Source organism: Protopterus annectens, chromosome 3.part0 (assembly GCF_019279795.1).
Source record: "Protopterus annectens isolate FY-2018-M chromosome 3.part0, PAN1.0, whole genome shotgun sequence".
NCBI classification, from domain to species: domain Eukaryota; kingdom Metazoa; phylum Chordata; order Ceratodontiformes; family Protopteridae; genus Protopterus; species Protopterus annectens.
In genome coordinates, this window is record NC_056731.1 from 1536124195 (window position 1) to 1536137520 (window position 13326).

At 42.8% G+C, this 13326-nt stretch overlaps 1 protein-coding gene across 2 annotated transcripts in view; it reads right to left on the reverse strand.

Annotated features, from left to right (window-relative positions):
- DLGAP1 (DLG associated protein 1) overlaps positions 1–13326 on the reverse strand; it is a 5750587-nt gene that overhangs the window by 3424989 nt on the left and 2312272 nt on the right. The window lies entirely within an intron of this gene.

Below are 13326 nucleotides of genomic sequence, written 5' to 3' on the forward strand. Positions count from 1 at the left end.
GAGAGAGAGACACACACACACACACACACACACACACACACACACACACACACACACACACACACACACACACACACACACACACACACACAGTTGGCAAGTGCAGGGTTCTTAATCCAAACTAAGTACGTCTTTACACTTCAGCAAGCAATATGTAGTTACAGGGTGCAATACAGACATTACTTGCTGACAGTTTGCCCAAAGTTTTTTTCACATTTGCTAACCTCAGCAGGCTTTTCATACTAGGTGTATTGTGAGTGTATTTTATGCATAGGCCATGACCATATCATATATGGGTTGATGCACCACATGCTGGCACACAGGGTCAAACTGGTGACTAAGCTCTGTCAACCCAATACTGGACAGGTCATACAACCACAACACCAACTGTCTCACATAGACCTGCAATATAAGCACCAGCAAAACACACACATAAATACACATTACCATATTCGGAGAATACAAATATCAATCTGAAAAAGAGAGAGTGTCCTCCTAAGCAGACAAGCAAGCAACATGCACCTCCATGTACACACCAGAAAACATATAATACACCAAAGCAGTGTGCTTCACAACAGGCCCTAAGGGAAAACAACATACCCAACATACTAGTAATAGGTGACTTCATAGTCAGGCACACAGATGTTCCACTCACTCGGCTGGCAAGTGGAAGGTTACTGTCAGTTGTCTGTCAGGTGCTATGATCCGCCACATAACACAAGCACTTACATCATTCCTGAACAGGTACATATATGACGTGTTATTTGTACATGTCAGTGTGAATGATCTGAGACATATCTCCCAGGACAACATGACAAGAGATACATAGTAACTCTATGAGCATGTAGCCCAGGCTGGTATGACCATGACCTTGAGTAGCATCTTACCTTCACCTACATGATACTGCAATATAACAGAAAGACGATAAACTTCAACAACTGGCTGAGCTTCTGGTGTCATTCAAAGGGGATCCAGTCTCTGTCTGCCTGTGATGACATGATAGACAAGCCTCGTTGCTTCGCTACAGATGGTTTGCACCTGTCACCCCTATGCTTCTGAATACTGGCCAAGGCTCTTGCTGTCCCCATATTACCTTTTTTAGGCAAGGCTCAAAGGTTCATAGGTAGGTACTAGGCTATAGGCCCTGGGGTCTATACAAGTCCAGCCAAATATGTACCCTGGATTTTGCCACCCAAGAAATTTTCCTGTGCCACTGTCAAGCAGAGACACAGACGTGATCCCAGGGTATATTTCCTATTTCCCATCCAGTCATCAAGATTTTTCTTGAAGAGTACTAATGAGGAGCTTTGTTTGATATAGATAGGTAGTTTATTCCGGAGTATGGGAAGTCTCTGGGACAGGAATCTATCCCTCCGGCATGTTCTATTTATTGTGGTGACAGGGTTTAGGTCCCTAGAGTGTGTAGGTTCATAGGTTCATAGGTAGGTACTATGCTATCTGCCCAAAGGCATTTATAAGCCTAGCCAGAATGTGTTGGTTTTTGCCTCCCTTTTAAATTAGTTTCCTGGGCCTCTGTCTAGCAGGGCCACTGAAGTGATCCCAGGGGTAAATTTACGATTTCCCATCCACTCCTCAAGATTCCTCTTGAAGACAGTCAGCGAGGGGCTCTGCCTAACATGAACTGGGATTCTATTCCAGAGCGAGGGAAGTCTCTGGGACAGGAATCTATCTCTCCAGCATGTCCTTTTTATTGCTGTACTGAGGTTTAATTCACTGGAACATGTGGTTCCAAGAGATTTGGTTTTCTTGAGGTGGAGCATGTCCATTAATTCCGGGTTGGACATGGCCTTATATGTCAGGCAAAGATCACCTCTGAGCAGGCAGTAAGCAACCGAGTAGAGCTGGACTTTCTTTAGTCGAGCTGCATAGGGCAACTCTTTGAGGCTAATGATCCTCTTGGTGTGGTACTTCTGTGGTCTTTCCAGCTGTTGCATGTGCCGATTAAGGTACATACCAAATGGGGCATTGTACTCTATTATGGGGCTAATGAATGATGAGTAGAGGGGCACAATGACCTCTCTTGATCTAGAGGTGACCCCTTTTGTGATTAGGTGGGCTACATAGAAGAAATTTCTAACCACTTTGGTAATGTGATTATCAAAGGAGAGGTTACTATCTACCTGGGTCCCCAGGTCCCTAATTACAATTTCCGTACCTAGTGGATTGCCACCTATGTGGTAATTCATGGGCGCTTTGTTTTTTCCAAAGGGGATGACTATGCATTTTTTGGCATTCAGCTTGAGACCATGGTTTTGGCTCCAAGTATCTGTCTCTGTAAGACCCTTCTGGAGGATGTCTGTGTCAGCTGGAGAGTCAATTATGGCCCCCAGTTTGCAGTCATCTGTGAACTTGGTCAGCCATAGTCCTCCCATGCTTGCCTGTACCTCAGAGAAGTATATACCGAACAGGAGGGGTTCCAGGACTGGGCCCTGTGGGACGCCACTTGTGACTGGTTTAGAGTCAGACATGGCACCCACAACTCTGACCATGTGTGTTCTATCCATGTGCCAGATGGCCACCCATATCGTGACATAGGAGTTAATGTTCAAGCTGGTAAGCTTGTCTATGATGCCAGAGTGAGGAATGGTGTTGAAGGCCTTAGCGAGGTCCAGGTAGACTGTGTGGACTACCTTCCCTTCATCTATGGCCTTGGTATCTGTTTCAAAGAAGTCAACTAGGTTTAGGAGGCAGTATCTGCCTTTAACAAAGCCGAATTGGGTAGGGTCCAGTGTCTGGAGGTTCCCAATGTCTCTGTTTATGAGTTCCATGATAATTCGCTTCATAGCTTTGCAGACTAGGCTGGTCAGGCTTATAGGGTGATAGTTCCCAGGTTCTGTTGTGGCACCACCTTTGTAGAGTGGGATGACTGTTGCTGTATGCCATTCTTTGGGTACATAGCCTGCGGTAAGGCTGAGTCTGAACAGTGAATTTAGGTGAGGGTTTAGTTCCTTTTGGAGCTCGTTTAAGATGCAGCCTGGGACACCATCCAGTCCCATTGATGCTGTGTTCTTAGCTTTGTAGAGGGCTGTTTTTACCTGCATGTCCATGATGTCTGGGGTTCTGCATTCTTCTGGGATGGACACGGGCCCTTTTGGGGGTGTGGGGGGGTGAAGTTTGCACTGAACTTGTCCACCAGGATGTTGGCAATGCCAGTTGGTTCAGTGTATTTTTTGCCATTTTGCAGTAGCTCAGAGCATATCTGAGAGTTGCCACCTAAATTTTTGATATAGCTAAAGAAGGCTTTGTGGTTATCTTTAGATTCCTTGGCAATTTTTCTTACGAAACTGGCCTTGGATGATTTTATGAGCAATCGTAGTTTCTTGCTAATATTGATCAGTGATGCCTTTCCTTTTTGGAATTTTGCTGTATCATGTAGTAGTTTCCTACTTCTGCTGTATAGCTTATTTATGGCTGGGGACCACCAGATTGGTTTCTTCTTTTTGGAGTGAGTCTTGGTTTTACTTGGGATGGGCTCGATCCATGCATCCCTGTAGATGCTCATAGAATGCACTTGTAAAGGATTCTGTGGATTGAATAGCATTATCCTTTAGCAAGGGGGCTTTAAAACTTTCCACTTTGGTCTTGAGAAGTGTGAAGTTTGCTTCTGAAAAGTTTTTCATAGTGGTTTCCTTGACTGGGGGTGGGGTCGGGATGTGGATGTCCAGTGTGATTACTTTATGATCTGATCTTACTAGCGAGGGGTTTACCTCTGGTGTGGAACACTGATCCCCCATGTTGGAGATGATCATGTCCAGTATGTTGTCACCTCTAGTGGGCATGTTGACCAGCTGTTCCAGGGCATTTGAGTTTATAAACTCTAGGAAGCACTGGGCAAAGGAGTTTGTACTTGAGTAATTCTCCCAGTCAATGTCTGGGTAGTTGACATCTCCTAATATCATGGTGTTTGGTAAGACCATTATATTTTCCAGTGTTCTCAGGAATGCTGAGTGAGGGTCCTGAGACAAGGTAGGTGATCTGTAGCAGGCTACGATCAGATATGCAGCTTTGCCCACTGTTAGTTGCACTTGGATGGTTTCCGAGGCCTCGTGCTGTGCCACTAATCTGGAGGTGTGGGTATCCTTTATGAAAATGGATACACCCCCTCCTTTTGTATTTCTGCCACATTAATTATTTTGGTCTGGATTTTGGGGCCGAAGCTCGGAGGGATTGGGATTTCTTTAAGTGGAGCATGTCCAACAGCTCTGTGTTTGACATAGCTTTGTATGTTAGGCAGAGATCACCTCTGAGTAGGCGATATGCGACAGAGTAAAGCTGGAGTGTTTTGAGACGGCCTGTGTAGGGCATGTATTTCAGGCCAGTAATCCTCTTTGTGAGGTATTTCTGTGGCCTTTCCAGTTGTTGTAGATGTCTTGTGAGGTACATACCAAAAGGGGCATTGTACTCTATAATGGATCTAATGAGTGATGAATAGAGGGGAAGAATGACCTCTTTTTTCTGCATGAGAAAGCTTTTGTGATGAGGGGTGCCATGTAGAAGGATTTCCTGACTACTGTGGCAATGTGATTATCAAAGGAGAGATACTGTCCACCTATGTCCCAAGGTCTCTTATCACACTTTTGGTGTTAAGTATACTACCGCCTATGTTGTAGTTCATGGGTACAGAGTTTTGACCAAAGGGAATGACAATGCACTTTTTGGCATTGAGCTTGAGGCCATGGCTTTGATACCAGGCATCTGTCTCAGTGAGGCCCTTTTGTAGGATGTCCACATCGATAGTAGTTTAGATTATGGCTCCTAGTTTGCAGTCATCTGGGAACTACATTAGCCAAAGACCTTCTATGTTAGCCTGTACTTCAGGGAAGTAGATACCAAACAGGACAGGACACAGGACTGAACCCTGTGGTACTCCACTTGTCACTGGTCTGAAGTCGGATTTGAGTCTGCTACTTTCACAGTGTGGGTTCTGTCAGTGAGCCAGTTGGCAACCCATCTTGTGACATAGGGATTTATACCTAGTTTAGTGAGTAATTCCAGAGTAGGGGATGGTGTTGAAAGCCTTGGCAAGATCTAGATAGGCTGTGTGAACCACCTTACCCTTGTCTATGGCTTTGGTGACTGCTTCAAAGAAGTTTTTCAGGTTTAGGAGACATAATCTGCCTTTTAAAAACCTGAACTGGCTGTGGACCAGAGTTTGGAGATTACCAATGTCTTTGTTTATAAGTTCCATGATGATACATTTCATGGCCTTGCAGACCAGGCTCATCAGGCTAATGAGGCACTAGTTCCCAGAGTCCATGGTGGCTCCCCCCTTGTGTAGTGGGATAACCACTGCTGTGCTTCATTCAGCAGGCACAAATCCTGAGGTGAAGCTATGATTGAACATGGTACTTAGGTGTGGTGCCAGTTCATTCTGTAGTTCATGTAGAATGCAGCCTGGGATGTTGTCTGGTCCCATGGATGCTGTGTTCCTGGCTTTGGAGAGTGTGGTTTTTACCTGTGCAGCCGTGATAACAGCAACTTTGCTTTCTTCCAGTATAGGGCTCTTTCATGGGTGAGAGGGGGGTAAAGTTAGCACTGATCCTATCTGCCAGGATGTTGGCAATATCAGTTGGGTCTGTATATTTAGTGCCATTGTGCTGTAACTCAGAGCAGATCTGAATGTTGCCATTGAGATTCTTGACATAGCTATAGAATGCTTTGTGGTTGTCTTTAGAATTAGTGGTGATTTTGTTTTTGTAACTAGCTTTTGAGGATTTTATCAGGGATCACAGCTTCTTACTGAGGCTGACCAGGGAGCTCCTCCACTCATGGGATTTTACCCTGTTTTGCAACAGTTTCTTCCTTCTGTTGCACAGTTTGTTTATGGCAGGGGACCACCAGATTAGCTTCCTTTTTTGGAGGATAGCGTCTTGGTTCTGTTTGGGTTAGCATGATCCATGCACTCATGTAAGTGCTTATAAAGTGCAATTGTGTAGGATTCATTAGTCGTAACTGTATTGTCCATCTGCATGGGTGTCCTGAAGTTCACCACTTCTGTCTTACGAAGCATGAAGTTGGCTTTGAAGAATTTTTTTAACATGGTTTCCTTAATGGAGGGTTGGGGAAGAATGTGGATATGTAGGGTAATTAGCTTATGCTCAGATCGGACCAATGAGGCATTGACTTCAGGTATGGAACACCGGTTACTCAGGACAGACCAAACACCGTAACCAACAGAAATAACCACAAAGTGAGCTAAATGTTACTCATTGCCAGAAGTCTCAGCCTCCAAATGCACACACTCATGGCACTTCTCAGTATGGAGAATATTGATATCTGTGCAGTAACAGAAACTTAGCTCAAGGCTCCAGAGAGCACACCAGCACTACCAGGATACTACTCATTGCATACCTTCCAGCATCAGGACCTGGATCATAGCACATAGGGTGGGGATGTATCCATATTCATCAAGGATACCTACACCTCTCTCTACATGCTCTGTACAGGATATGTACCCATAGAATGCTGCATAGCAATGTTCTTCCCACTCCACAGGGGTGGGGCCACAAAAGACCTTTGGCATTCACGCTCTATGAGCCTAACGAGTCTGATCGGCAAGGCAATGGAGCCAATCATAATGGAAGTCAACAATAAAGACAGTGGGAACTTTCACACAGTTGAGCACACCCAGTTTGGCTTCGTCAAATGCAGACCACGCCTCCTGAACTGGGATGATTTCTTTGACAGTTACCCAGGCTACAGATGATTGAAATGAGCTCTACACAGCCTACCTATACCTCACTAAAGCCTTTGACACCATTCCCCAGTCAGGTATCATAGATGAACTCACCAACCTGGGCATGAATCCATACATCACAAGATGGATTGCAAACTGGCTCACAGATAGATCCCACAAATTAAGAGTTGCTGGCTGCATGTCAGACTCTACATCAGTAACAACTGGTGTCCCCCAGGGTTCAGTCCTGGGGTCCCTCCTGTTTGGTATAGACTTCTCAAATGTACATGCCAACACAGGAGGGTTGTGGTTGACTAAGTTTGCTAGAAACTGTAAAGTGTTTGCCATAATAGATTCACCAGATGACACAAATATTCTCCATAAGGGACTCTATGAGACAGATGTGTGGTGTCAGAATTATGGCCTCAAGCTAAATGTGAAAGAATGCACAGTAATCCCTTTTGGTGAAAACAAAGTACCCACAAACTACCACATAGGTGTTACCCCCTAAAAACTGACAAGGTAATAAAGGATCTGGGGACACAAGTAGATAGTCATCTTTCCTTTAACAACCATGTTGCCAAACTGATTAGGAAATCCTATGTGGCCCACCTAATCAACAAAGGGTTTGCATCATAATCAAAAGAGGTAGTAGTAGCCCTCTACTCTTACGTCATCAGACCCATCATTGAGAACAATGCACCATTTTGGATGTACTCAAATAAGCATATCCAGCAGCTGTAGAGACCACAGAGGTACCTCACCAAGAGGATTACTGGCCTCAAACAGTTGTGTTATGCAACACAACTGGTAAAACTAAATTTGTTCTCCATTGCATACAGCCTACTCAGAGGCACACTCTGCCTAACATACAGAGCCATGTCCAACACATAACTGTTGAACATGCTCCATCTACGGATAACAAAATTGAGTTGCACTACACACTCCACGGATATGAACCTCATCACAACAATGAATACAACATGCTGGTGGGATAGAGTACCATCCCAGACACTTGCCTTACTGTGGAACAGAATCCCAATGTGCATCAGACAGAGCCCCTCGCTGACACTCTTTAATAGGAACCTTGATGAGTGGATAGGAAACAGACAATTCATACCAGGCATCACATCAGCAGCCCCACTAGAAAGGGGCTTAGGGTACTAACTATTAGAACTAGGGCTTAGGAGACTACCCAATGGGGTGGTGAAAGCTGCACAACTTGCCTAGGCTAATATATGCCTTCGTGAAGATAGTCTACTACATACCTATGAACCTATGTGACAGGTACATGTCTACAGGTAGTAGATGTGTACTTCATTGTACAGTCATGGTGTATAGCAGGCACATGGACCACATACACTGTAATGCTTACAGATATTGGTGGCTGTTATGTATAGTGGGTGAGAAGTGCACCTCATGTATTCTGTGCCATTGGGATGTGTGCTGGGTGGGACAGTCCTGGATGGCTCCCTGTCATGGTCACACTCTTACACACATCTCTGCCCATCCATCTTTGGATTATTATACTGTGTTCCCACTACATGTATATAGGTACATAGGTAGGTAATAGGCTATCTGCCTGAAGACATATATTAGTATGGCCAGAGTGTGCAGCTATCACCACACATGGGGTTAGTTCCCTATGCCTCTGTGTAGTAGAGCTGATGAAGTGATCCATAGTGTGACAGTTCAGTTTTACATACACTCATCAAGGCTCCTCTGGAAGAGTGTCAGTGAGGGACTCAGCTTAATGTAGGTTGGGAGCCTGTTCCAAAGCAAGGGACGTCTGTGAGTTAGTAATGTATCCCTCCAACATGTTCTATTTATTGTTGTGATTATGATATCCCTAGAGCATGTGGCAGTGAGCTTGGGTTTACTTCAGATAGAGCATGTACATCAGTTCTGCATTGGACATGGACCTGTCTGTTGGGCAGAGATCGCCTGAGTAAACAGTATGCAACAGAATACAGATTGAGTTAACTTCAGTCTTGTTGCATGGGGCAACTGTTTGAGGCCAGTAATCTTCTTGTTGAGGTACTTCAGTGGTCTTTCCAGCTGCTGAAGGTGCCTAGTCAGATTCATCGCAAGTGTGCTGTGATACTCTCTGATGGGTCTGGTGACTGATGAGTAGAGGGAACCTCCTTTGACCTACATGCAAAGACCTTGGCAATTTGTGGGAACACACAGCATGATTTTCTAACCACTTTGTGAATGTGTTTCTGGAAGTAGAGATGACTATCCACATGTGTCCATAGATCCCTTATTATTACCTACATATTTAGGGTGTTGGTACCTATGTGGTATTTGTATGACTGTAGCTCGAGGCCATCATTTTGACACCACCTCTGTCTGACTGAGACCCTTTTTAAGGACATCTCTGTTGTCCCAAACATTGATTATGACAACCTTTTTGCAGTCATCCACAAGCTTTGCTAACCATAGCCCTCATGTGTTTGACTGTATTTCTGAAAAGTATACACCAGACAGGAGGGGTCCCAAGACTGAGCCATGGGGGACAGCATTTGTTACCAGCTTACAGTCCAACAGGAAGACCACAATTCTTACCTTGTGGGATCTATATATGCCCCAGTTGGCAATCCATCAGATGACATACGTGATTCTGCACAGGTTGTTGATTTTGTGGATACAACATGTGTGTGGGATGTTGGAAAAGGGCTTTTCAAAGTCTATTTAGGCCGTGTGTAGCTCATTTAATTGATGTAAGTCCTCGGTAACTGCCTTGAAAACTGTCTAGCAGGTTTAGGAACCATGATCTGCCCCTGACCAAACCAAAATGGATAGGGTTGGGTGTTTGTAGGCTCCCAAAAGCTCTGTTTATGAGTTCCATAATGATGGATTCCATGGCCTTGCAGATCAGGCTTATTAGGCTTATAAGACTATAGTTCCCATGTATTGTTGTGCACCATCCCCCTGATGGTTACCTTCATAGGCGTTTTGTATGATAGCTTTAAAATGACCCGAAGACCTTTTAAGTTTAACTTCATCGAAAATGTGTGTGAGAAAGACCTCCGGCTAACCTCTTTTGAGAAACATATCTTTTAAATTCGCACATTCCAACATGTAGTCACTATCCGCAGAGATCATTCTGGCTGCCCTTACTATTTGTCCCTTTACTACTGCTTTCTTTTGATGATATGGGTAGCAGTTCATAAAATGTAAGAATGCATTTGAGTAGGTGGGCTTCCTATAGATTGTTGTCTTATATCTATTATTACTTTATCTTTAGTTACCTGGATGTCTAGAAAATTAAGAGAATCCATTTCAACCTGATAAGTGAATTCTAAGAAATCAGTAAAATCAGTAATGGTTGTAATAAATTCAGCCACCATAACTGTCTGGCCCTTCCAAACAAAAAACATGTCATCTTGGTACCTCATGATGTCACCTATATTCTATTCTACTACTCCCTACTCCTACTCTTACACTCTTGGGACATGGCTCACATGCTAGGGAAAATTGGGATTCACTATCTTTATCCTCATTTGCATAGGATTGCCTACTAAAGCATGGTTACATCTCTTACACTGAGCTTCCCCCCCTTAGCAAACACTACTCAGTGGCCATGTTGTCTTCAGCCTGCCATTCACCTGCATGGCAAAATAAGCTTTTTAGTGAAAATGCCTATTTTGGCTATTTTTAAATTATTTTCTTGTTTTTTAAAGCGCCGCATGATTGCGCGGTGCTGCTCTAGGCTTAAACTTCGGAGATCGGGGGAAAAAAAGTTTGATTTATATATTTTTAAACATTTATAAATGCCAATGGCCTTATATTTGGCCATTGGCATGTTTCCTCAACTGTATGCATCCTTTATTTGGAGCTGTCATAGCTCCGTTTAGCTATTTGCAGAATGGTACTCCGTTACCAACGGAGTACATTTCTGCAGATAACACTAATCTTCCACGGACAGGTTAGTGATTCCTGGATTGCAAATTTACCTAATTTGCATAGCTTTCAGCAGCAAATGAGGTAATTTGCATACCGTGACGCTGTCCGTGCAAGAGTAGCTTTAGCAGCTCTCGTGCACGCCCCTGCCAGCTGTTCCTGGACCGCACGGTAGACATATTGCCTATTTGACGTCTTACACTACTCTACAACTCCGTGCAAGCTTTCGTAAATCTGGCTCAGAGTCTATCCAAACCTCTTTATTTATTTATTTATTTATTGACATTTGATTACCAGGAAAGTCCAAAAGGGTACCAGCCCCATTTTTAGTAGAGGTCTGTGGATAAAAGCTCTGAAGTATTACAAAACATTTTAAGAACAAATAATTTTTTTACAATCTTTAAAAAATAATATAAAAAACAAATACAGTTTAAATAATTATACCAATTAGACATAATACAAAAACATTAGTTAAATATAGATACAAGTTATATGACAATGATTTAATAGTTACAGAAATTTTAGCCAGTTTATAGAGAAATTAAAGGTAAGTTAGTATAACACAAGCAGGAATTACAATATGAAGTGAGAGAATAGCAGACTTATGGTATATTTAAATAGAAAGCCACGGAAGATAAATTGAGAGAAGCAAGGAGGTAAGTGAAGAAGGGAAAGTAAGAACATGGAAGGTATGAATAAGTATTTCGTCACATTTAGGGATATAGTTTATCCTGGTGTTGAGCAAGAACAGAGCCAGATTTTGGCTAGGAAGCCTTTCAGAATGGTTTTGAAGGATGGGAGAGAGGGTACAGATTTGATAGATGGATTTAAGGATTTCCAGGCCTTAGCAACATGGTACGAGTACAGACAATGCTCAGCAGATTTGATAAGCTTGTGAACAGATAGGAGTTTTTGGTCATTAGATCATAATGACTGACTAGGAAAATAGTTGTGTAGAATGTTATTTAGTGTCAGACAAGAGGATGGATTCTGGATCGTTTTATAGGTGGCAGGAAGCTGTGTACGTGTTAGTTGATGGTGTAGTTCTAACCAGTCTAGGCTTTTTAGTATAAGTGGTGAGTGCTGAAAGGGGTCTTCACTGTAAATTTAGCAACTTTGTTCTAGCATTGTTCAGGTTTTGTTTTTTTGTGATGCCTGAATGTTAGTAAGGATGGAAGTAGTATAAAGAACTGTAAGGAGGAGATAGGTAGTGGAAAGTATACCTGGAGTTGTGTCAGTGTGAAAATTTATGGCTTTATAAAGAATCTCTAGTTTTTGATGAGTTTTTCTTATGCCATTTTGTATATGCAGGTCAAATATAAAATTATCATCCACTATCGTTCCTAATAATTTGTTAAAAGAAGTGACCTCAATGGTTGTATTATCAAGAGAGGGGCCTTTACATTTTTTTTTTTTTTTTTTGCTGGGGCTGAGCAATGAGTTGTGAGTTGCAAAACCCAGTTTCAGTCACTGTTAAAGTTTCCTGAGAAATTATTTGGACATGTGCTACATTGTCAAATGGGTAAATGAGTGTGGAGTCATCTGCATACTGTATTATGGAGGCCTGTTGCATGGATGTGTGTAGGATGTTAGTGAGAATGTTAAAGAGAAAGGGACCAAGGATAGAGCCTTGTGGTACACCGGCGGTGACTGGAGGTATGGAGTGAGGGTGGAGTGCCATTTTACTGACTGATACCTATTGGATAGGTAGCTTTTGAAGCATAGAAGGGTGGGCTGAGAGAGACCTAATGAAAACATTTGAAGTAAAAGTTTGCTATGGCAAACTGTCAAAGACTTTAGACAAGTCTAGAAATAAGGAAGAGAATAGTTTTCCATTATTTTTAGCTTTATTGCCAGTGTCTATATAGGCTAGAAGTGCAGTGTCAGCACTATGGGAAGGACAGAAGCCATGTGGGGGATATGATTTCTTAATGCAGGAAAGAGTTTAGCAATAATTTTTGAATACATTCTTCAAGTATTTTGGAAGGGGGGATAAGATTGTAATAAGTCTAAAGTTAGTAATGTCTGTTGAATTTCCTCCTTTGTGCAGTGGGATGATGTGTGACACTTTCCAGAGAGAGAGATAATGTGGGTTTCCTGGCTTGACCTATTTATAAGGCTTGAGACAGGGTCATACCTCTCAGCCATACCAAATATCTTGTTTTTTTACCAGTTTTGAGGTCCAAATAATGGGGTGCCATGATTCCTGAGTGGCACCCCTTCATTTCCGAATTTCCCAGCTTTTCTTTTTTAAATTATGTTTTACTTTTTTTTCTGACTGACATCATCACGCGGAGGCATGCACTGTGACGTCAGCTTCATGAGCAGCTTGTCAGAAAAGATGCGACCCATAAACCGGTGGCCAGTGCAAAGTCTGCGGCATGTACTGTGTTCCCTCCCTATTTGTTTCAAGATTCACCTGCAGTCGGTACTCGGTTTGCATCTTCGACCATTCCAGATCATTGTAGCACTTTTTGCCTTTGGTAGGTATTTGTTTACTGTTTCAAGTTACACAAGAAATATCAAATATGATAACATTTAGTTCATATTACTCTTGGGATCTGATGTCCATAAACTGCCTGGCAACCGCTATACGTTGTATGGATGCTGGAATGTAAATTGTATTATATTATTGGGATTACCACAGCTTACAATGCGTTTTTATAGCTTTTAGAAATAAACAGTCTAATGGAAAGTTGTTTTTTTGGTTTCCTTGCACATTA